The sequence below is a fragment of the Rutidosis leptorrhynchoides genome, chromosome 11 (genome assembly GCF_046630445.1).
Source record: "Rutidosis leptorrhynchoides isolate AG116_Rl617_1_P2 chromosome 11, CSIRO_AGI_Rlap_v1, whole genome shotgun sequence".
Classification (NCBI taxonomy): domain Eukaryota; kingdom Viridiplantae; phylum Streptophyta; class Magnoliopsida; order Asterales; family Asteraceae; genus Rutidosis; species Rutidosis leptorrhynchoides.
The window spans coordinates 97,930,573-97,957,320 of NC_092343.1; the positions used below are offsets into that span (position 1 = coordinate 97,930,573).

Sequence of the window (26,748 nt, forward strand, 5' to 3'; positions counted from 1 at the left end):
TTATCTATCCGAGCGTTCCATGCCCTCGGTGCTTGGTGTAATCCATAGAGTGCTTTGTTCAACTTGTAAACCATTCGTTCCTTCCCTGCAATCACAAACCCATCAGGTTGTAAAACATATACTTCCTCTTGTATTTCGCCATTTAAGAAAGCTAATTTTACATCCAAGTGATGGACCTTCCATCCTTTGTTTGCTGCCAACGCCAATATTAATCGAATGGTTTCCATTCGGGCTACCGGTGCAAATACTTCTTCATAATAAACTCCTTTCTTTTGAACATAACCTTTCGCCACGAGCCTTACTTTATGTTTTATCACATTTCCTTGAGCATCTCTCTTCAATTTGTAGACCCATTTCAGACCAATAGCCCTGTGTTCGTTCGGTAACTCAGTCAGGTTCCAAGTCTTGTTCTTGTTTATTAATTCTAGTTCACATTTCATTGCATCACGCCATTCATTTTCTTTACTTGCTTCTTGATAGTTTGCTGGTTCTACACCGATAAACATAAGCTCCTCATCAGATAAGCCTTCTCCGTCAACATAATCTTGTGACCATTTCGGAGATTGGCAATTCCGAACAGGTCTACTCTCCCTTGACGTCACATCTGCAGGCTGAGACACATAATCAGGAGCAAAAGTGTTGTTCGAGTTACCTGATCCCATAAATGGTGACTGTTGGTCACTTTCTGACCCATTATGACTTTCGGTTTCTGCATCACATTGATCACCTTGAGATGTACTTTGATTAATTATAGGTCTTTCAACTTGTATTCTGATCCACTTCGGGCCCATTTCAGTTTCGTCTTCTGTTTGTGTTGTACTCCAGTTCCATTTTACTTTCTCTTCAAACACAACATCTCTTGCTACACAAATTTTTCCTTCTTTTGGATTGTACAGCCTATACGCTTTGCTCCCAGTTTCAGCTCCCAGATATATCATTTTGCAACTTCTATCACTCAGTTTAGTTAAGTGATTAGAAGTTCGTTTGACATGTGCTATACAACCAAAAATCTTAACATGCTCGAGAGTTGGTTTCTTTCTTTTCAAAGCTTCGTAAGGTGTCATACTCTTCAAGCCTCTTGTTGGAACTCGATTCAATATATAAACCGAGTGTCGAGCAGCTTCACCCCATAACTTCTCAGGTACTGACAAGGATTTTAACAGTGATCTAGTCATTTCCATCACTGTTCGGTTGCGACGTTCCACTACCCCATTTTGTTGAGGGGTATACGGAGCCGTCAACTGCCTTTTGATTCCCTCCTTGTTGCAAAAGTCATTGAACTCGTGTGAATTGAATTCACCACCACGATCGCTTCTAATCATTCTGACCTTGTGACTACTTTCCGATTCAGCAGCTACTTTGAACACCTTAAATGCCATTAATGCCTCATCCTTTGTTTTAATAACTTTAATCCACATATACCTGCTATAGTCATCAACGATTAGTAGAAAATAACAATTCCCACCAAACGTAGTTGGTGTTATCGGCCCACATAAATCAATGTGAACCAATTCGAGTGGCTCCTTTGCTCGATATTGTGCCTCTTTCGGGAACGGTTTTCTTGACTATTTTGCAACTAGGCAGCCCTCACAAACCCGAGTAGGATACCGTATATTAGGCACACCCCGTACAAGCTTCTTCTGTGTCATAGACTCAATAACACGCGAGTTAACGTGTCCTAACCTTGTGTGCCATAACCAAGGCTCATCATCTAGTCTATGCAGCAAACAAACAGGTTGAGCCATATTTAAGGAGATTTTATATAATCTGTTATACCCACGCTGCACTTTAATTACAGCCTACCATTTTCATCATGCATCTTTAGGAAATTTTGAAACATTTCAACCTTATATCCGCACTCAGTCATTGTTGGGAAATTACGGTCTCACTAATTCCCACCACCCAGCCCAACAATAATAGTAAAGAAATAAGAACAATACACAACACAAGATTTAACGTGGAAACTCCAAAACAGGAGAAAAACCACCGGCCCCCAAAGAGAGAAAATACACTATATCACAAATTGTTACAATGATATAGACGACTCTCTTAAGCCAACTACACTCTCCAAAATATTTAACTAATACAACTCTCAAACAAGGGTAAGAAAGAAAGAAATAATCAAATACTTAAAGTGTATTGATTGGTGCAATTTGGAAGTGAGGCTTAACACTCCTTTTATAACAAGTCACCCCTTCCAAGTTCTTCCTCCCACCTATGTGGGATAACATCCATTTTACCAATATAGCTAGCAACCATATTCATCTTCTAACCAAAACTATAACCAACAAATCTCCACCTTTTGGATAGAAGGAGATAACCATGCTTCCACATTGCAAGGATAACCGACGTAGATGCGTCCTTGACGACAACTTCAAGATCCTCATCTTCATGCCGCTGACATTATCTCTAACCCAAGAAATAAAATTTGCATCTTCATCGAATATTGTCAAGACCCGACAATCATTGTCATAACAGACAATCATAACTCTTAACAGAATTATCATACTCCACCATAAAGAGTATAGCACTTAGAATATCGCATTCCAAGCATTTCACCTCGACACATGTTGTATAACCAGCTGAACAGTTATGGTGCAACTTCCTGTTTGGCTTTCCCTGGAAGTTTCATCAGCTACAACATCAGTTTCCACCACACACCTTGCATCAACGCCAAACCAATGCCCATGTACAATTTGTGAAACCGCTAACGAACATCCTTTTTCATGGTGGCGCGGACACACCATGAGGATGACGTGACTTCAGAGGAATTCGTCACTCTCCGTAACGACGGAGACAATGTTAGCATCTTTGGAGCCATTTGCCGGATTAGCTCCACCTGGACAATTAACCCTTACATGCCCAGTCTTCCCGCACTTCCAGCATGTCAGATTCTTTCTAGAGTTTCTCTTCTGCCTATCCGAACACAACAGTACCGTAGCTTCTGATGACGAGACTCCGTTACCTTCCAATCTTTTCTCCTCGGATAGGAGCTTGCTAGTAACATCTTCAAACTTCAACGTTTCTTTCCCGTACATTAGAATAGGTTTCATGTGCTCATAGGACGATGATAAAGATAATATCAACCTCAAAGCTTTATCTTCATCATCCGTTTTAACTCCAATAGCCTCCAGTTCCGAAACAATACCGTTAAGAATACTTAGATGATCTGAAATCTTTGAACCCCCATCCATACGCAGAGTATGAAATTGTTCTTTAAGACACAACCGATTTGAGATGCCCTTGCCCTGGTACAACTGCTCTAGTTTAACCCAAAGCTCCTTTGCCGTTGATAACCCGTGCACATTTGCAAGCACGTTCTTTGCAAGACACAAACGAATCGCACTTGCTGCCCTCAAATCCATATCATCCCATTCTTCTTCATCAAACTTACTGCTAGAATCACTGCCAGGAACAAGGGTGGGTTTACCCTTCAAAGCCTTGTGTAAACCGGACTGAATCAACACATCCTTGACTTGAACCTGCCATAAGCCAAAATTGATCCTCCCATCAAATTTCTCTACATCAAACCTCATTGGACTGAACTTCGACATCGTATCCGTATCCTATAAACAACACTTTCTCTGATTTTGCTCACGTTTCGAATAGCCAAAAGATGTAGCAGGTAGCCAGGACCCTTTAAATCGGAAATCCACAACTCGCCACTGACAAATCCAACTATTACTACGAATCAGAAAAATATTGTCTAACCAGATACCCTATACGATCAATAGAACTCGTTTCTGATGTGGACGATCCACTCCCGTGGCAACCACAGAGCATACTCCGACTCCTATAACCGAGACCCCCGTCAAACCTGACGCTCTGATACCAGTTGTTGGGAAATTACGGTCTCACTAATTCCCACCACCCAGCCCAACAATAATAGTAAAGAAATAAGAACAATACACAACACAAGATTTAACGTGGAAACTCCAAAACAGGAGAAAAACCACCGGCCCCCAAAGAGAGAAAATACACTATATCACAAATTGTTACAATGATATAGACGACTCTCTTAAGCCAACTACACTCTCCAAAATATTTAACTAATACAACTCTCAAACAAGGGTAAGAAAGAAAGAAATAATCAAATACTTAAAGTGTATTGATTGGTGCAATTTGGAAGTGAGGCTTAACACTCCTTTTATAACAAGTCACCCCTTCCAAGTTCTTCCTCCCACCTATGTGGGATAACATCCATTTTACCAATATAGCTAGCAACCATATTCATCTTCTAACCAAAACTATAACCAACAGTCATTTGCCCAAGGCTCACTATATTGCTATGTAATGCAGGGATAAAGTATACCTCAGAAATTACGAGCTGCTCACCGTTCTTACATTGCACGAGTATTGAACCCTTTCCAGCTATTCTGACTTTCGATTCATCCCCGAATCGAACTTCTCCTTTAATATTTTCATCAAGCTCAGCAAAGTACCCCCGTGTGCTGGTCATGTGATTACTTGCTCCGTTATCAAGGTACCAAACATCTTCGTTTTTGTTGAGTTTTCCAGGGAACACCTTTTCTTCGTTCAACAGGACCATGTTTTCACTTTCTTCACACACGCTTAGCAATAGAGCCGGTTCATCTTCATTCATTTGAGCAAGGTTTGCTTCATCACCTTTTTCTTTTGGAGCCTTACATTCGAATGCGTAGTGACCGAAGTTATTACAATTGAAACATTTTATATGTTTCTTGTCTTTGTTACGATTGTAACTGTTGTCTCGAAATGGTCCACGACCACCTCTACCTCTACCTCTACCGGTTCCTCTACCTCTTCCTCCACTTCGACCACCACGTTCATAATTTGACGATCCATGACCCTTTCCCCCAGAGTTAGATCCCCCTGTTGGATTTTTCTGTGATGTCTGACCGTCATTTTTCACAAGTAACAAACTGCCTTCATTACTTGAATTTGCACTCCTAAGCTTCAAACGATCCTTATATGCCTTTAGCTGCCCGATTGCTTCTTCGAATGGCATTTTGTCAACGTCTGAGTATTGTTCAATGGATGCTATCAACTGCAAATATTTGTCAGGAGCTGAATCAAACAGCTTCCTTACGAGTAAACTGTCATCGAGTGTTGACCCGAGACTATTATATTTAGACGCCATTCCACTGAGTTTACCCGCAAATTCGTCAATTGATTCTCCGTCCTTCATTCTCAAAGATTCAAAATCGCTTTTCAGCGTATGAAGCCTTGCCTTTTGCACTCGATCTGTGCCTAAATACCTCACCTTAAGCGCCTCCCAAATCTCCTTCGCTGTTCGTTTCTTCGCCACTTGCAATAATATATCTTCAGGAATTGATTGAAAAATGAAAGCACGTGCAGTTTTATTTTTCTTCTCATCTACATCCACTCCGGCCTGTGGTTCAATGGCTTCCCATACTCCATGGGCATCCATAATCGCTTCCATCCTAATTGCCCATGTTGTGTAGTTTGAGACTGTTAACATAGGACATTGTAACGACACCCCGCCGTTTTCCTTTGATGCTAACTGTGTTGAAAGTGACATTGTTTCAGTTTCGTATCGAATATACTTTGGCATACAACAAGCTCTTGATACCAAGTGTTGGTGTGCAAGCTTTGGATCAGAAACAGTATACCAAAGTGTATGAGAATACTAAAAGAAACAAACAAGAACAGTAAGAAGTTTGGGACAATTTTCTGAGTTTTATTCACTTGAAATGAAAAGGTACGATTACAATACTTGGAACAAAAAAAATGACTCCTTTCTGGAAAATAAAACTGCTAATAAATAGCTAAATAATAACTAACTCCATGACTCCACATTGGCATGTAAAACCCACGTTTCCTTTATTCATGCCAACAATATTTGACCTTCTCAATCTCAACTTCTTAGACTAAGTCATAATTAATTCCAACAAACCAAGTACAGATAATTTAAGAATGTTTGAAGATAACCCTTAGAGATATCGTTATAAGTTTGAAAGTAACTATACATAAGTATTTAAACGGAAGCGAATTCAAAGAAAAATCGATTTCAATTGAAAACGAACTACTTACAATATACACCAAGCTGAGTAACCTTGTAACCGACAATCTAACTAACTTTCATAAGTTACATTTTACTATCCTACATACTTCATATTTACATACACTACTTCAAGACTCAAACTTCCTATTCATATGTACATTATTAGAGTTATTTCCAAAATAATTATTCACAATTCCATTTTTGTTTGTAATAAATATAAGCGTTTCAATTCCAAATCTAGACAAACAACTTTATCTTTTCATCCATATATACACTTTTTTCTCAAAAGCTTATGCTTAAAATAAAGAGCAAAAATGAGTATTTAACACTTAAAAAATAAGAATCTTTGTATTTTATTTAAAACTGTATATCAGACACTAATAAAACATTTAATTTGGGATAGATGGAGTAATTCTATAAAAGTAGACGTAGTTACCTGCAAGACAAGTGGCGGATAAGTTTCGATTCCAAGAGAGTAATCAACGGTCGGGGTGAGTTTCTGAACCTCCAACGTAGGAGCAAAGTCACCCAAATCATCAATCACACCATCACATTCCGCTTCTACAAATAAAACACCTTGACCTTGACAATCAATCTCAGTCCGACCATTCTCATCTTTCTTCAACCACCCACCCACGGGGTAAAACACAACCAAAACCTTACTCAAAGCATCCTTCATCACTTTTGCATCGAAGAAGTTGGTGGCACCATTGGGACGGTAGTAATACACGCATGGTACATGGACAGGCGGCATAAGTAAGTCGAGGTTAGAGATCCACAGATTTATCCTCGGTGTCTCCTCTGCTGGAGTAACTATTGTTGATTGTCTTATTACAATCTTCATCTCTTGACTACTTAACCAATTACTGCAAATAACAGACACTTAACTACAAAATTAAATGTAACACATTAAAAGTAACAAACAAATTTGAAGTGCTGCAGTGGTTTATCATTCTAACTTAACGATTGATATATCTATTCAGTTGTATCATATTTATGTTATTTTAATTTGTAGAAACATTAAGTTAACGAAATGTAACATGTGAGAATGTGTTGGATGGAACGATATAGGAAATGGTGCAAGGATGATTATTATAGTACTCTGCTTCATTGGATCCCTCATATGGAAATTTGATCACAATTTGAATTAAAAATACAAATAATAATTAACTATTTAATTACTCCGTGAATTTGTTCAAACGAGGAAAGAGTGTCCGCGCTTCGCTGCGGGGTGATTTTTGTTGGTTAATGATAGATTAATTTAACATTTTAAAAGAACAGATATCTGTCGGTCAGTTAGTTTAACATTTAAAAAAAAGTTAACGGTCAGTTAATTAAACGAACAAAAGATAAATAACTGAAAAAAGGAAGGGGAAAAGGAAGTAAAAAAATAATGAAAAAGGTTTTTTAGGAAAAAAAAAATTAAGTTCGGTCAGTTAATGGTGATTAATTGAATGGTAACTTTAAATTTAAGGTTGGGCGCAATTTATATCAACAAAGTTAACCCAATGGGACAGAGCCCATTAGAGGCCACGTGATGTCGCGGAATATAATTTCACTCTATACATCCATCTTTACAAATTCACAAATCGATTTTATGAAGGAAAAAAAAATTTGAAAACTACATTTTGTTCAACTAAAACGACAACACAATCTATCACTTTTAATATACAGGTATAATATAATATATAATATAAATATAATAATAATAATAAGTATTAAAAAGGAGTTTGAGTAAAATATAAAATAATTTTTTATTTTTAAAAATTAAAATTACGTAAAAAGTTTATGTTGTCATACTTAATATTTAATTTTAATTTAGTTATTCAAATAGAAATAGAATATATATATATATATATATATATATATATATATATATATATATATATATATATATATATATATATATATATATATATATATATATATATACTTTATTGGACTCGGGCCCATAACTTGTTAGAATTTGGCTAGGCCCATAAGATTTGTGTTTAAGTGGTTCATCTTATTACTACGTATTTTTTTGGTCAGATTGACTAAAATCACTTATGGCTTCTTTTTCTTCACACCCTACATTCACTCAAATCACTTCTTCCGTATTTTAATATCGAATCACTCCCTTTTATCCTCAAATCACTACCCAAACAACCAGGGGCAACCCAATAGGGAACAAAGTTGACATTTGTTCAGGGCCCAATTTTTTAAGGGGCCCAATAATATTATGCCTTGAATACTAGTCCATATAATTTTGGGGCTTTTTTTTTTTCTTCTCTTTTCAAGCATTTCAAGCCCAGTTGCTGAAAGGAATAAGGGATATAGATATATCAGTGACCGATCGATCGCTTCCAATTTCCAAAATTCCAAATTTCACTCGACAGAAAAAAAGGGTTCGTAAGTTGTCGCCAGAGACAGGTAAACTCTTTTTGTTCTTCTTATTTTCTATGTTCTTTGACTTCTATCCATTATATATTTATATAAATTATAAATTATACTCTGTAATTATAGGAATCAATGCATTTTGTTTGAATTAAATATTAGTTTATTACTCCGAATATTGTGATCACAGTAGTTTGTTTCATTGTTTGAATTGATTCACATATTGTATTTGAATTAAATATAACTCCGAAGTGGTGAAGTATTTGAATAATTGAATTAATATGTTTCGATTAGAGATTTAAAGTATCTGTATTGGACTTTAGAGTACCAATACCATGACCCATGTGATATTTTGGCATATTGTGCAACAGAATGTAATTTTCTTTTTATTAACAAATTCAATTGAGTAATATTAATAATCATAATGTATGATCTTTGCCTTAACTATTGTTTTATGGTTATTGTCTTATAGATTTGGTGAATAGGATTAAAGATGACTCCTAAACAATTACCCGGTTGTGAAAAACGTAAGAGAAAAAGACTAGATGAAAAAATGAAAAAGTCTCAAGCTGGTGCACTAGAAAAGTGGCATCTGCGGAAAGGAGCTTTTCAAAGCTGAAGTTATTGAAAAATTACCTACGATCCACAATGTCCCAACAAAGACTGAGTGGATTGGCGATGATAACTATTGAGAATGAATCTTAGAGAGTATAAACTGTGAAGAGGTAATTAAACAATTTGCTACCAAGAATGCGAGGAGAGCTTCAAAAATTATTGGTTAACTATTACGGTATGTAATTCTAATGCTAAACTCTTTGTGTTTATTGATATGAAGTTAATTGACATGTTTTTTAATTATCTTATATTATTATTTTGAGTCTTGGGGCCTTTTTTCTTTGCATCGTTCGGGGTAGGGATGACATCGGGTCGGGTTTGGGTCTGGTTTAGGTAATCTCGGACCCGAACCCGATTAAGAAACCCCGCCCCAAACTCGGCCCGAAACCCGTCGGGTCCCCATTTACTTACATACTATCGGGTTTCGGGTTTCCCCACGGGTATACCCGATTAGTCATTCTTTATTTACTTTTCAATAAATTGCCAAATTAAAATATCGAAAAATACCTTAACTACTTCATGTTTAAAGTATTATAAAATATCACATACAAAAAGTTGATTGAAAAGTTTCTAAAATACTCAAATACACAAAGTATATAAAAATATCACATCTCGAAAACTTGTTGTATATGATTATATTGAATAAAATTATACTCGTTTTCAAAAAAAAAAAAATAATAAGACATCCTTCATACATTAACAATATAATACTAATACTAAAATTTTACATAAAAATTATTATTAAAATTCCCCGGGCCGGGTATATGGGTATGCGGGTCGGGTATACGGGTTTGTATCCAAAACCATACCCGAACCCGAACCCGGAAATTTTTTTGTAACCATCCTCATACCCGGTCCATGACCCGACGGACTCGGGTTAGACCCGGCCCAATTATAACGGGTTTCGGGTTTCCCCATCGGGTTCGGGTCATTTTGCCATCCCTAGTTCGGGGCACTCAAATTCTCGGGACCGGCCCTGCAAACAACTCAATCCTTCCGTCATTTACAGCAGTCGCGGCAATCCCATCGCCGCCGGCCATTGTTTAACCGCCGACTATTGTTACGTCTCCAGGCATTGAATTTGTGTGAGGTAGAAGGGAGTGTTGGTGGTCGTGGTGGACAAAGATTAAAGGTGGTGGTTGACGGATGTTAATGGTGATGGTGGAAGGAGGAAGACGACGGTAGCGACAGTAGGAAGACTTTCTTGGCGGCAGAAAGTTGAGAGTGGTGGTGATCGGGGTTAGAAGACGACGGTGGTTGCCGAAAATTGATTGTGATGGTGGCTGGAGGTAGATTGTGATGGTTAGTGGTGACAGGTGGGTGCCAAATTTGTTAGTGATTGGAAGTTGTTGAAGATGACGGTGACCGCCAGAGATGGTGGTCAACGGTGTGTGGCATTGGCGTGACAGGAGGTTGATGGTGACGGTGGTTGACGGTGGTGGTGGTAGGCGAAGATGGAGGTGGAAGTGGAGTGGTGGTGGTGGTTGGTTGAAAGTGTGGTGGAAAAAAAAACCGTCTACAGGGCCCGCAACAGTAAAACGGTAAAAGTTGGGGGGTTTGAGGCAATAGGGTTGCAGGATTTTTACGGGATTTAGTATATATGTATAAATATAAATTTACAGATATGGTCCCTAAATTTTTATTATGCATAGGTAATCCTCATGACTTGCAATTTTTGCGTGAATAGTCTCCCTATCTAACAGACAGACATCGTTAAAAAAAAGCGTACAAAGTCCCCTCACATGCTTTTGGACGTGAGGTAAAATAGTCTTTTTTTTTGTGTGTGGAAAAAATAGTCTTTTTTGTGTGGAAAAAACTAAAACTGTTATGGAAAATACGAAAGAAAAAGAATGGGGAATCGAAGAAACGCACCTAGAAAGAACTCAACGAAACAAAAACTATCTATAACGAGCCCCCTAACAACTCAGACAAGTCTTAAAACAAACTATCCAAAAGTAAACCGAAAACTACACGAAATTAACAAGAACCTAACCAGACGAACAAAGTGGAATCAACAAAAGGAAAAGAAAAGGAGAAGGAAAAAACACGAGATCTCAACCTTGGTTCGTTCTCCTTGGCCAATCGTGTCAATATTTGATCGAATGCCGCAAAAGTCTTCACAAACATATTTCATTTCCCGTTTGCACATGACTGCCTTATCTTCTATCATGAGAATACATAAACAAATGTTGAATTGCGTCCACCTAATCCCCGTAAAATAGTCACTTTATCCATCCTCTATCTTCATCATAATCCTAATTTCATATTCCATATATTTCATCGATAACCCACCTACAACTAACCTACAGTTTAGCCATATGCAATGAAAAAAAAAAGTTTTAGAAAGTTTAAGAACCTACAAAATTGGGTCCGTCACCGGCGAACTGTGTTCCGGCGGCTCCAAAGTCATCGGCGAACTGGATTCCGGCGCCAACACCGGTCACCACAACAACAACCGCTCACCAATATTCCGGCGACAATCTTCAATCTCTCTGCTCGCTTCCACCTCACCACATCCGGTGGCGTACTCAGGATTCAACGATGGAGGCTTATTTCATTGTCAGGTATGAAAATCGGACCACATTAGTGGTTTACAACTTCTCTGATTTTAACGATGGAGGTAAAACTTTGTCCTAATGTATAATTTCGAATGATTCTGGATTGCAGTTAGTTGTTAGAACTAGATGTTAGGAATTTGGAAAGGCCCCAACAAGACAAGTGACTTAAACCAATCACTCACCCACAAACGATAAACGATTAATAAAGCATAAATAAATAAAGATAAGCGACACGTGATTTAACATGGTTATATCTCAACTCTAAAACACGGAGAAGGGTTTACTCCACGGGCGCAAACCAGAGATTTTTCACTATATTTTTTCGTGCACATTGTTATGGGTTACATAGGGCCCTATTTATAGGCCAATACAAACAAGGAAACAACTTAGGGAACAAGAAAGAACATTCTGGCCGACCTATCTCTCGCGATCGTGAGCCTTTCTTCTTTGTTTTCTCGCGATCGCGAGCCTTTCTTCTTTGTTTTCTCGTGTTCGCGAGCTTCACTCTCCCATCTCGTATTCCTTGTTTAATTCTTCTTCGCACTCAACAATCTCACACTCAAAGGAGACATTAAACAACCTTCGTCAACCCGTCAACAATATTCATTCAACACCCACAATAACTCCAGATTAGCCGATTACCAACTCCTTTTGATAACACCGATTAAGCTACCCAAATCACGCCGCACTTCACCCGATAACCTTCGAGCAAGTGAAGTCTTCTGACACCAAAAAATACCGTTGAGCAATAATCCAATCTCATAGTTATTAGCTTGGGTCATCTTGTTTTCTGCACCACCATCTTCTAACACGACAGAAGACCAATTGAAATATTCGACTCTTCAATTATAGGATTCTTCCATGAGACAAACACCGCCTCATTGATCAATCTAAACATGTCCAATCCTGAACTCACTTGTCAATGATCACCCTCGTACAGAATTTCACGGTCTATCTATGATTTTCCTTCCCAGCAATCAGAAAATCCAACAGAAGCCCTCGTAGACTCTTCATCAAGGCTCGAGTGAGAATGCAGTCACAACCTCAAAGTCTACTACCTTTTCAACTTTTCGCTTTCTCGCTGGTACACTACCTCCTCATAGCTATGAATTTCACAGTATCTTCTCACCCACGCACGCTCCCACTGTACGAGTAAGAAATAAAATTGCGGCTACTCGAGAAAAAACTTGGTTCGTATCATCAGTCAGTCACAAATTTCTTTTCCATCGGAGAGTAAAACAAGTATTCGAAGCCCTAGTGTTATCCGGAATCATCACACTTATCTTGAGAACATTGGAGAACGGCCTCACACAATCATCTATGTGATGCCCCGTACAAAACCATCGTGTACGAATCATCAACAACAGGATCATTACAAGGTCAAATACTATATGCTGTTTCAAAAAGAGTTTGCATTCATGATAAAAGGTGACGTTTTAACCAACGTCAAATGTTTAACATCCGAAAGTATGCTTCAACGAATAGCAAGCAAAAATAATAGTACGTGACCCATGGATCGTTACAAATACATTGTTTCAAAAGTAATATTGTTTGAATGCAAAATAAACGTTTCATGCGGTGACATCTCTAATAAGCGCAGCGGGTGTCTACAAAGCATGACTAGTACAGCGGAAGCAAGCAAACCTTAAGCACCTGAGAAAAACATGCTTAAAAACGTCAACACAAAGGTTGGTGAGCTATAGTTTAAGTATAACAGTAATGTAAGGTAGGCCACGAGATTTCAGTGCTTCAACAGCGTTTCAAAACAGTATGAAAAGTATATGTATAACCATGGGCACTTGGTAACTAACTTAACGTTTATCACCCCCTAAAAGTACACTTGGCGAGTGCGTATGTTTACGAAGTATTAAACACCCGTTAAATGCTAGCGCTACTAGCCCAAGTGGGGATGTCAAATCCTATGGATCCATATCTAAGATTCGCGTTCACCGGTTCAAAGACCAATGACTAAACGTTACCGAGCTAAGGGGAAAGTTTATGCCGTTGTATAACCCACACATATAATAAGTTTAAGTACTCATGCCTAGTATGTAAAACGTAAAATGCGCATGTATTCTCAGTTCCCAAAATAGTTAAAGTAAAAAGGGATGCTATAACTCACAGTGGAAAGTAGTAAAAGTCGATACGCGGGAAAAGTAAGCAAGTGGTTGGTCCGGAAGGTCCTCAACCTAAGTCAAAAGTTGCTAAGTCAGTAAATCGTTCCCAAAGATTTAAACATATGTAAATTAGGTCTTAAGTACCATCATCATCATCATCATTCATCATTAAACAAAAAGTGTAAAGAAAGTTTTAAGTCAAGACTAGGGTTTGAAATAAAGGCTAACTTCGTTCAGTCGCCACGACCTCTATACAAACTGAATTGAGGTGAGACCAGTGGTCATGGCTCCGTATATGAGTCCCCTAGAGGCTGACCAATTTCCAGAACTAAACTTGTCTTCGTTTGACCGTGGTGACAGTTTAAGTGCGAGTAGGTCAGAAATTTCAGCACAATGTTAATAGGGTGTAGTGACTTTCGGGTGGCCATAGATCCTAAACTGTAACTCGGATTAAGACGAGGTCTAAACAGAAAATCATCTACTCGAACCGAAATAACTGAAAATCAACTTTCTAGTAGCCCAAGTAGCCTGAACAGTTCCAGAAACAGTAAGAAAGGTGTTCCGGTGGGTTCTTGGTGCTTGATGCTCATCACGGTTCTCATCCTTGATGCGTATAGCTTCAAGTGTACAACTCGTTGATGGGTTTGCATCATCTTAACCAAGGTTTGACCATCATAACACTAGTGTAAGTCTAAGATAAGTTGCACAACTCACTTAAGAGTTGTATGTAGTTTGATGAGCCAAAGTTACATCAAGATCTTAGATCCGACACATACATGAGTTACAAAAGTAATATTAAGCTATAAACTTGAAAGTAAACTAAATAATCAAGATCTTAAGTTGTAGAACTTAGACCTTAGCTAGATCTTAAAGATCCTAGACTAGAAAGTCCAGATCTAGTATTCTTAAGTTAGATCCTAAGTTACAAAACTTGGATCCACACTTTAATGAAACCATAAGTTATGAAACTTAGATTTTCAACTTGAAAAATGTATGTAACCTTGTAAGCTCTTATTTACAATAAAATTAGAAGACCATAAGCTATAGAAACTTAGATCCAACCTAAGTATATGAAGTTATAACTAGAAAGTTATACTTCCATGTTCTTGAACTTATAAAGTTAACTTTAGTTCAAGAAAAATGAGATCAAGATTAACTAGTAATACTTGACCAATTTAACAACATCACAACTTTAAAGTACATAAAATGAAGAAATAAATTAAATCTACAAGTAATAAGTTCATGGTTGTTCATACTTAGAAAGATTCAAGCCAAGGCTTTGATCCTTAAGAAAGTAAACTTTAAGTTTACAAACATGAACACAAGTATGATTTTAAAACTCATGAACTTTAAATCTTTGAAACATTAAGTGTATAACCATAAACTAGAAAGTTTAGGTTCTTGTTCTTGGTTCTTTACAAACATAAGATGAAAGTAACCAAGATTACATGAAGATTCAAACTAAATAACTTGATCTTTAACTACTACAAACAACAACAAGTAACTAAACAAGTAAGAAGTAATTTGATTATGATGATGTATGTATATGCTTTGGTTTTAAACAAGAAAAAGAAGAGAAAAATGAAGCCTTGTTACTTACAATATTTGAGAGAAAATGAGAGAAAAGAAATGCAAGTAAGTTGTGTGTGTGAAGAATGAAGTGTAATGAGAGAATACTAGTAGATAAGTAATCAAAAAAATTTGAAAAAGATCTCCCCCCGACACACCAACGCCGACGGCCAAAAGGGATGCCCAAAGAGGAAGGTCAAGTCTCTACTTTCATACATGGGGAGGTGGTGAGAGCTTGAAGTGGTATTAAAGCTAAGTGGCATGGGAACAAGGTGTAAGTGTGCATGTAACTAGATTCCTTTGTCACTAATTAATCTTGTTTAGTCTTAAAGCATCATTAGCATAATGTTGGGCTCCTAATAGTCCATCAAGAGAAGTAGGGTGGGCTTCCAAGTCCATTAACATGAATCCATTAATAAAAGCCCAAGTCTTAAGTATGTATGCAATTAAATAAACAAAGCCCAAGTAATTAACTAGTAACATTAGTTAATTAAAAATGATTAATAATAATTAATCATGAATGTAAATAATATTCGAAAATATTATTCGCGCAAAGTACGTGTGTCACAAAGACAAGTCGGGACATGTAAAGTCAAGTATGATAACAAGTAAACATATAAAGATACATTTATTAATGCGCATGTATTAATAATAAATATTAATAAATAAACGTTGGAAAATTCCGGGTAGTTACATTACCCACCTGTTAAAGAAAATTTCGTCCCGAAATTTTAAGCTGAGGTAGATGGAGGAGTTGGGAAAAGGTGAGGATACTTCTGCATCATTTGATCCTCTCGCTCCCAGGTAAACTCAGGTCCTCGTTTGGCATTCCATCGTACTCGGACGATCGGAATCTTGTTGCGTTTCAAAGTTTTGACCTCACGGTCCATAATTTCAACAGGCTCTTCCACGAAGTGAAGTTTGTCGTCAATCGTAAGTTCCTCCAATGGTATGGCATGTTCCGGTTCAGCAAGACACTTCTTCAAATTCGATACATGAAAAGTAGGATGAACTGAGCTCAATTGAGTCAGAAGGTCCAGACGGTAAGCAACGGGTCCAACACGCTCCAAGATTTCAAAAGGACCAATGTATCGCTGGTTTAACTTCCCACGTTTTCCAAAACGGATCACACCTTTCCAAGGCGCGACCTTCAACATTACACAGTCACCCACGTTGAATTCAAAGTCCTTACGTTTAAGGTCGACATAACTCTTTTGGCGATCACGGGCCTTGAATTTGGACAATCTTCTCGGTTGTTTCATGGACTATCTCGGGTCCGGTGATTTGCATTTCGCCTACTTCGGCCCAACAAATAGGAGATCGGCACTTGCGGCCATACAACGCTTCAAAAGGTGCAACATTAATACTTGAATGATAACTGTTGTTGTAAGAGAATTTGGCTAGCGGCAAATGCCTTTCCCAGGCCTTTCCAAAATCAATGACACATGCAAGCAACATGTCCTCCAAAGTCTGAATCGTGCTTTCGCTTTGTCCATCGATCTGTGGGTGATATGCAATGCTCATGTCGAGACGTGTTCCCAAGGCTTCTTGCAAAGAACGCCAAAATCTGGAAGCAAAACGGGGAGCGCGATCTGAGATGATCGATAAGGGCACACCATGACGAGATACAACCTCTTTTATGTATAGTTGAGCGAGTCTTTCCATCGTATCTGTTTCCTTCATGGCTAAGAAGTGTGCAGATTTGGTAAGACGGTCAACGATAACCCAGATGGTATCGTATCCGCCCACCGTCTTTGGTAACTTCGTAATGAAATCTATTGTTATCCTTTCCCACTTCCATTACGGGATTTTCGGTTGTTGAAGTAACCCAGAAGGCCTTTGATGTTCGGCCTTAACTTTCGAGCAAGTCAAACACTTCCCGACATAAGTTGCAATGTCCTTCTTAAGATTAGGCCACCAGTACTGTTCCTTAAGATCGTGGTACATTTTACCTGCTCCGGGATGAATCGAATATCTTGACTTGTGGGCTTCATCTAGTATAAGGTTCCGTAGATCTCCATAACGAGGTACCCAAATCCTTCCAGCATAGCATCAGAGTCCAGTTTCCTTAACTTCGAATCGGGATACGAGAATGTTCAAGTATTCATGAGATATATTATCCTCCTTGAGAGCCTCATCTTGGGCTGCTCGGATCTGGCTATTGAGGTTCGAATGAATGGTGATGTTCAGCGCCCGAACACGAAGAGGTGCCATCCTCTCCTTTCGGCTCAAAGCATTAGCTACAACATTGGCCTTACCAGGGTGATAACGAAGTTCACAATCATAGTCATTCAGCGTCTTGATCCATCGACGTTGTCTCATATTCAGTTGCTTCTGATCAAAGATGTGTTGGAGGCTTTTATGATCGGTGAAAATAGTGCTCTTTGTTCCATAAAGATAGTGTCTCCACAGTTTTAATGCAAAGACAACGGCTCCAAGCTCGAGATCGTGCGTTGTGTAATTTCGCTCGTGAATCTTCAGTTTTCGGGAGGCGTAATGTAGTGACCCGAACTTTTCCATGTTTATATATATTAATTGAGATTGATATTTACATGATTAAATGTTTCCAACATGTTAAGCAATCAAACTTGTTAAGACTTGATTAATTGAAATATGTTTCATATAGACAATTGACCACCCAAGTTGACCGGCGATTCACGAACGTTAAAACTTGTAAAAATGACATGACGATATATATATGGATATACATATGGTTAACATGAGATTATGATAAGTAAGTATCTCCATAAGTATATTAACAATGAGTTATATACATATAAACAAGACTACTAACTTAAGGATTTCGAAACGAGACATATATGTAACGATTATCGTTGTAACGACATTTAAATGTATATATATCATATTAAGATATATTAATATATCATAATATCATGATAATATAATAATTTAACATCTCATTAGATATAATAAACAATGGGTTAACAACATTAATTGAGATCGTTAACTTAAAGGTTTCAAAACAACACTTACATGTAACGACTAACGATGACTTAACGACTCAGTTAAAATGTATATACATGTAGTGTATTTAGATGTATTAAAATACTTTTGGAAGACTTCAAGACATATATCAAGACACTCATACTTAACGAAAATGGTTACAGTTACTTTCCCATTCTTTTCTTTCATCAAGAATTCTAGTCGTATTCTTACCCGTATTATACACAGGTTCAAAACGTACTTACTATGGGTATATACCAATAGGAACTAGCATGGGATTCCACTCTTGATTATGTCATGTATGACTAATCAATTTTAACTTCTACCATGAGCTAGTCAACTAACTAGAACTCCTTTTAACCCCACTCACCACTCACCAATTACCACTCATCATTCACTCCATTTCACTTCCAATTCTCTTTCTAATTCTCTCTCAACACACACACACACACACACACTATTATGAAGGAATTTTTCCAGTAGTTAATCATCATCTTCATCAAAAATCACTTCAAGAATCAAGCTATAATCATCATAGGAAGAACACTTCAAGAACACTTCAAAAATCCCTTCAAGTTTACTAATTTACTTCCAAGCTTTCTAATCCATTCCAAGTAATCATCTAAGATCAAGAAACCTTTGTTATATACAGTAGGTTATCTTTCTTATTCAAGGTAATATTCATATTCAAACTTTAATTCAATTTCTATAACTATAAACTATCTTAATTCGAGTAAAAATCTTACTTGAACTTGTTTTTGTGTCATGATCCTACTTCAAGAACTTTCAAGCCATCCAAGATCCTTTGAAGCTAGATCATTTCTTGTCACTTCCAGTAGGTTTACCTACTAAACTTGAGGTAGTAACGATGTTCATAACATCATTCGATTCATATATATAAAACTATCTTATTCGAAGGTTTAAACTCGTAATCACTAGAACATAGTTTAGTTAATTCTAAACTTGTTCGCAAACAAAAGTTAATCCTTCTAACTTGACTTTGAAAATTAACTAAACACATGTTCTATATCTATATGATATGCTAACTTAATGATTTAAAACCTGGAAACACGAAAAACACCGTAAAATCGGATTTACGCCGTCGTAGTAACACCGCGGGCTGTTTTGGGTTAGTTAATTAAAAACTATGATAAACTTTGATTTAAAAGTTGTTATTCTGAGAAAATGATTTTTATTATGAACATGAAACTATATCCAAAAATTATGGTTAAACTCAAAGTGGAAGTATGTTTTCTAAAATGGTCATCTAGACGTCGTTCTTTCGACTGAAATGACTACCTTTACAAAAATGACTTGTAACTTATTTTTCCGACTATAAACCTATACTTTTTCTGTTTAGATTCATAAAATAGAGTTCAATATGAAACCATAGCAATTTGATTCACTCAAAACGGATTTAAAATGAAGAAGTTATGGGTAAAACAAGATTGGATAATTTTTCTCATTTTAGCTACGTGAAAATTGGTAACAAATCTATTCCAACCATAACTTAATCAACTTGTATTGTATATTATGTAATCTTGAGATACCATAGACACGTATACAATGTTTCGACCTATCATGTCGACACATCTATATATATTTCGGAACAACCATAGACACTCTATATGTGAATGTTGGAGTTAGCTATACAGGGTTGAGTTGATTCCAAAATATATATAGTTTGAGTTGTGATCAATACTGAGATACGTATACACTGGGTCGTGGATTGATTCAAGATAATATTTATCGATTTATTTCTGTACATCTAACTGTGGACAACTAGTTGTAGGTTACTAACGAGGACAGCTGACTTAATAAACTTAAAACATCAAAATATATTAAAAGTGTTGTAAATATATTTTGAACATACTTTAATATATATGTATATATTGTTATAGGTTCGTGAATCAACAGTGGCCAAGTCTTACTTCTCGACGAAGTAAAAATCTGTGAAAGTGAGTTATAGTCCCACTTTTAAAATCTAATATTTTTGGGATGAGAATACATGCAGGTTTTATAAATGATTTACAAAATAGACACAAGTACGTGAAACTACATTCTATGGTTGAATTATCGAAATCGAATATGCCCCTTTTTATTAAGTCTGGTAATCTAAGAATTAGGGAACAGACACCCTAATTGACGCGAATCCTAAAGATAGATCTATTGGGCCTAACAAACCCCATCCAAAGTACCGGATGCTTTAGTACTTCAAAATTTATATCATATCCGAAGGGTGTCCCGGAATGATGGGGATATTCTTATATATGCATCTTGTTAATGTCGGTTACCAAGTGTTCACCATATGAATGATTTTTATCTCTATGTATGGGATGTGTATTGAAATATGAAATCTTGTGATCTATTGTTACGATTTGATATATATAGGTTAAACCTATAACTCACCAACATTTTTGTTGACGTTTAAAGCATGTTTATTCTCAGGTGAATATTAAGAGCTTCCGCTGTTGCATACTAAAATAAGGACAAGATTTGGAGTCCATGTTTGTTGATATTGTGTAAAAACTGCATTCAAGAAACTGATTTCGATGTAACATATTTGTATTGTAAACCATTATGTAATGGTCGTGTGTAAACAGAATATTTTAGATTATCATTATTTGATAATCTACGTAAAGCTTTTTAAACCTTTATTTATGAAATAAAGGTTATGGTTTGTTTTAAAAATGAATGCAGTCTTTGAAAAACGTCTCATATAGAGGTCAAAACCTCGCAACGAAATCAATTAATATGGAACATTTTTAATCAATAAGAACGGGACATTTCAGTTGGTATCAGAGCGTTGGTCTTAGAGAACCAGAATTTTGCATTAGTGTGTCTTATCGAGTTTGTTAGGATGCATTAGTGAGTCTGGATTTCGACCGTGTTTACTTGAAAAATGATTGCTTAACAAATTTTGTTGGAAACTATATATTTTTAACATGTGAATACTATGTGATATATTAATCTCTTAACGCGTTTGATATTATGTGATAGATGTCTACCTCTAGAACAAGTCCCATTGACTCACCTAATAATAATGAAGAGTCAAATGTAAATTGGAATGATTCGTGGACTGATTCACAAGTTCCCGAAGAGGAACCGGAAGAAGAGTCGGAACCAGAAGAAGAATCGGAACCGGAAGAAGAATCGGAACCGGATGAAGAAATAGAACCGGTGGGGGAAATAATAAAACGGTTAAGTAAAAGAAAATCCTCAACCAACCGACCAAGGTTAATTATGGTCAATGGTGTTTCCGCTAAGGAAGCAAAATATTGGGAGGATTACCAATTCTCCGATGAATCGGATTCTGACGAGAATTCCGATGATGTTATAGAAATTACCCCAACTGAATTTAAAAAGGCAAAAGAAAATAATAAGGGAAAGGGCATAAAAATAGAGAAATCCAATTTCAACCCCGATGAACTTTATATGTATCGTCAACCCCCGAAGTCCTTAAGTTGTAACAATGACCCGGGAACCTCTAAACCACCAGGTTTTTCTAAACCAATGTGGAAAATGACGGCTCGTATTAGGGGAACATCATATATCCCTAGAAACTTGGCAAAATGAACCAAAACCGAAGAAGAAGAAGAAACAAGCGAGTCGGAATAAGATAGTTGTATTCGTGTGGTGTAATATATGTTATATAGTGTGCTTATGCTTTATGATATATGTAAAAATTGCTTGTATTAATAAGTATTTTTTTTTATGAATCTAACTCTTGTCTATTTTACAGTATAAAAACACAAAATGGATAGACAACCCAATATTTTAAGAGACCTACCCGGAGACATGATTGATGAAATCTTGTCTAGAGTCGGTCAGAATTCTTCGGCACAACTATTTAAGGCGAGATCAGTTTGTAAGACATTCGAAGAACGTTCCAAGAATGCCTTGGTTTATAAAAGGCTTTCGTTCGAAAGATGGGGGATATCACATTGGAAAATCCATAAGTTACGATGTGTTTACTTTGACGCATATATTGCGGGGAACCCAAATGCTATTTTACGCAATGGGTTAAGAAATTATTTTGACTCAATATATCCGAATATTGGACTTCGTGATTTAGAAAAAGCGGCTAACATGCAACATAAAGAAGCATGTTATGCTTACGGATTAGTAATGTTCGCTTCTCACCAAAGTGAGAACAAGAACATCGGCCTACAACTATTAAACAAAACGTTCCCACAAGTGACGGAGTCGGTAATTGGGGTAAGAAATGAGGTTTTTAGATTGTTACGGGACTGTTGGACATTACGTAACCCTCGTCCCTTTGACGACGTTACAACACGCTGTCTTATCAACGGCCATAACGGTTATGTTCCACAAGACCAGGGATGGGAAGTAGTCCTAGTAAAACCAGAATGCATGATTTTTTTCTGGACGTATGAATTACGTGTCTTTATTGCCTTTGCTGAACGACTTGTGTACTAGCTAGAATTATCTTCACAACTATCTTGTATCAAAGTTATTGTGTGCTATATTTCATGCTTTATGTAAAATAAGCGGTATTGTAAGTTTGTAAAATATTGTATAAAAGTTTGAACGCGAAATATTATTATAATCAGTTTTTCATATAGAATTGTAGTAGTTGAATTGTATATTAGCTACTAAGTATGAACTTAACGGGTAGGTACTACCCGAATTTAAACTTATAAAACGCTAATATGAAGAAAAAGCTTTTATAAATGAGTTCATATTATGCTACGAAATACTATTAACTACTCTTAATATTCTGTATGATTAACTTATTCCATTTGACTATTTTGAAGGAAATGGCACCGACTACTCGACACACCGTGAATATGAATGAAGAGGAATTCCGTACTTTTCTAGCTTCAAACATAGCCGCAGTACAGGCTGCGCTACATACCAACAATAACCTTGGATCTAGCAATACAGGAAATCGTGTAGGATGCACCTACAAAGAATTCACTGCCTGCAAACCTTTGGAATTTGATGGAACCGAAGGACCGATCGGATTGAAACGGTGGACCGAGAAGGTCGAAACCGTGTTTGCCATAAGTAAGTGTACTGAAGAGGACAAAGTAAAGTACGCTACGCATACCTTCACAGGTTCTGCGTTAACATGGTGGAATACCTATCTAGAGCAAGTGGGACAAGACGATGCGTACGCACTACCGTGGTCAGCATTCAAGCACTTGATGAACGAGAAGTACCGTCCCAGAACCGAGGTCAATAAGCTCAAGACAGAACTTAGAGGGTTACGAACCCAAGGATTTGATATTACCACGTACGAAAGACGATTCACAGAATTGTGCCTATTGTGTCCGGGAGCGTTCGAAGATGAGGAAGAGAAGATCGACGCGTTTGTGAAAGGATTACCAGAAAGAATCCAAGAAGATATAAGTTCACACGAGCCCGCCTCCATACAACAGGCATGTAGAATGGCTCACAAACTAGTGAACCAGATTGAGGAAAGAATTAAAGAACAGACGGCTGAAGAGGCCAATGTGAAGCAAGTCAAAAGAAAGTGGGAGGAAAACAGTGATAAGAATCACCAATACAACAACAACAGCAATTACAATAATAATCGCAACAATTATCCCAACAATCGCAATATCAATCGCAACTACAACAAACGGCCCAACAACAACAACAACAACAACAACAACTACAACAATCATCCCAACAACAATAACAACCACAACAACAACAACAATCAGAAGAAGCTATGCCAAAGGTGTGAAAAGTATCACTCGGGGTTCTGCACCAAATTTTGCAACAAGTGTAAAAGAAATGGTCATAGTGCGGTGAAGTGTGAGGTCTACGGACCAGGGGTTAACAGAACGAAAGGAACAAATGGTGTCGGAATGAGTAATGGCGGAGCAAGCAGTGTCGGAGCAAGTTATGCCAATGTAGTTTGTTATAAATGTGGAAAACCGGGCCACATTATTAGAAATTGCCCGAACCAGGAGAACAAGAATGGACAAGGCCGCGGAAGAGTTTTCAATATTAATGCGGCAGAGGCACAGGAAGACCCGGAGCTTGTTACGGGTACGTTTCTTATTGACAATAAATCTGCTTACGTTTTATTTGATTCGGGTGCGGATAGAAGCTATATGAGTAGAGATTTTTGTGCTAAATTAAGTTGTCCATTGACGCCTTTGGATAGTAAATTTTTACTCGAATTAGCAAATGGTAAATTAATTTCAGCAGATAATATATGTCAGAATCGAGAAATTAAACTGGTTAGCGAAACATTTAAGATTGACTTAATACCAGTAGAGTTAGGGAGTTTTGATGTGATAATCGGTATGGACTGGTTGAAAGAAGTGAAAGCAGAGATCGTTTGTTACAAAAATGCAATTCGCATTATACGAGAAAAAGGAAAACCCTTAATGGTGTATGGAGAAAAGGGCAACACGAAGCTACATCTTATTAGTAATTTGAAGGCACAAAAACTAATAAGAAAAGGTTGCTATGCTGTTCTAGCACACGTCGAGAAAGTACAAACTGAAGAAAAGAGCATCAATGATGTTTCCGTCACAAAAGAATTTCCCGATGTATTTTCGAAAGAATTACCGGGATTACCCCCACATCGATCCGTTGAATTTCTAATAGATCTTGTACCAGGAGCTGCACCAATAGCTCGTGCTCCTTACAGACTCGCACCCAGCGAGATGAAAGAACTGCAAAGCCAATTACAAGAACTTTCAGAGCATGGTTTCATTCGACCAAGCACATCACCGTGGGGAGCTCCTGTTTTGTTTGTCAAGAAGAAAGATGGTACATTCAGGTTGTGTATCGACTACCGAGAGTTGAACAAACTTACCATCAAGAACCGCTACCCACTACCGAGAATCGACGACTTATTTGATCAACTACAAGGCTCGTCTGTTTATTCAAAGATTGACTTACGTTCCGGGTATCATCAAATGCGGGTGAAAGAAGATGATATTCCAAAGACTGCTTTCAGAACACGTTACGGTCATTACGAGTTTATGGTCATGCCATTTGGTTTAACTAATGCACCAGCTATTTTCATGGACCTTATGAACCGAGTGTGTGGACCATACCTTGACAATTTTGTCATTGTTTTCATTGATGACATACTTATTTACTCAAAGAATGACCAAGAACACGGTAAACATCTGAGAAAGGTGTTAGAAGTATTGAGGAAGGAAGAATTGTACGCTAAGTTTTCAAAGTGTGCATTTTGGTTGGAAGAAGTTCAATTCCTCGGTCACATAGTGAACAAAGAAGTTATTAAGGTGGATCCGGCAAAGATAGAAACTGTTGAAAAGTGGGAAACCCCGAAAACTCTGAAACACATACGCCAGTTTTTAGGACTAGCTGGTTACTACAGAAGGTTCATCCAAGACTTTTCCAGAATAGCAAAACCCTTGACTGCATTAACGCATAAAGGGAAGAAATTTGAATGGAATGATGAACAAGAGAAAGCGTTTCAGTTATTGAAGAAAAAGCTAACTACGGCACCTATATTGTCATTGCCTGAAGGGAATGATGATTTTGTGATTTATTGTGACGCATCAAAGCAAGGTCTCGGTTGTGTATTAACGCAACGAACGAAGGTGATTGCTTATGCGTCTAGACAATTGAAGATTCACGAACAAAATTATACGACGAATGATTTGGAATTAGGCGCGGTTGTTTTTGCATTAAAGACTTGGAGGCACTACTTATATGGGTCAAAAGTATTATATATACCGACCACAAAAGTCTTCAACACATATTTAATCAGAAACAACTGAATATGAGGCAGCATAGGTGGATTGAATTGTTGAATGATTACGACTTTGAGATTCGTTACCACCCGGGGAAGGCAAATGTGGTAGCCGATGCCTTGAGCAGGAAGGACAGAGAACCCATTCGATTAAAATCTATGAATATAATGATTCATAATAACCTTACTACTCAAATAAAGGAGGCGCAACAAGGAGTTTTAAAAGAAGGAAATTTAAAGGATGAAATACCCAAAGGATCGGAGCAGCATCTTAATATTCGGGAAGACGGAACCCGGTATAGGGCTGAAAGGATTTGGGTACCAAAATTTGGAGATATGAGAGAAATGGTACTTAGAGAAGCTCATAAAACCAGATACTCAATACATCCTGGAACGGGGAAGATGTACAAGGATCTCAAGAAACATTTTTGGTGGCCAGGTATGAAAGCCGATGTTGCTAAATACGTAGGAGAATGTTTGACGTGTTCTAAGGTCAAAGCTGAGCATCAGAAACCAGCAGGTCTACTTCAACAACCCGAAATCCCAGAATGGAAATGGGAAAACATTACCATGGATTTCATCACTAAATTGCCAAGGACTGCAAGTGGTTTTGATACTATTTGGGTAATAGTTGATCGTCTCACCAAATTAGCATACTTCCTGCCAATAAGAGAAGATGACAAGATGAAGAAGTTAGCACGACTGTATTTGAAGGAAGTTGTCTCCAGACATGGAATACCAATCTCTATTATCTCTGATAGGGATGGCAGATTTATTTCAAGATTCTGGCAGACATTACAGCAAGCATTAGGAACTCGTCTAGACATGAGT

The 26,748-nt window shown here is 37.4% G+C and overlaps 1 pseudogene; it reads right to left on the reverse strand.

Annotated features, from left to right (window-relative positions):
- Positions 1-6,848, reverse strand: part of LOC139874797 (shikimate O-hydroxycinnamoyltransferase-like) — a 74,977-nt pseudogene extending 68,129 nt beyond the window's left edge.
- Positions 6,849-26,748: the final 19,900 nt, after the last annotated feature.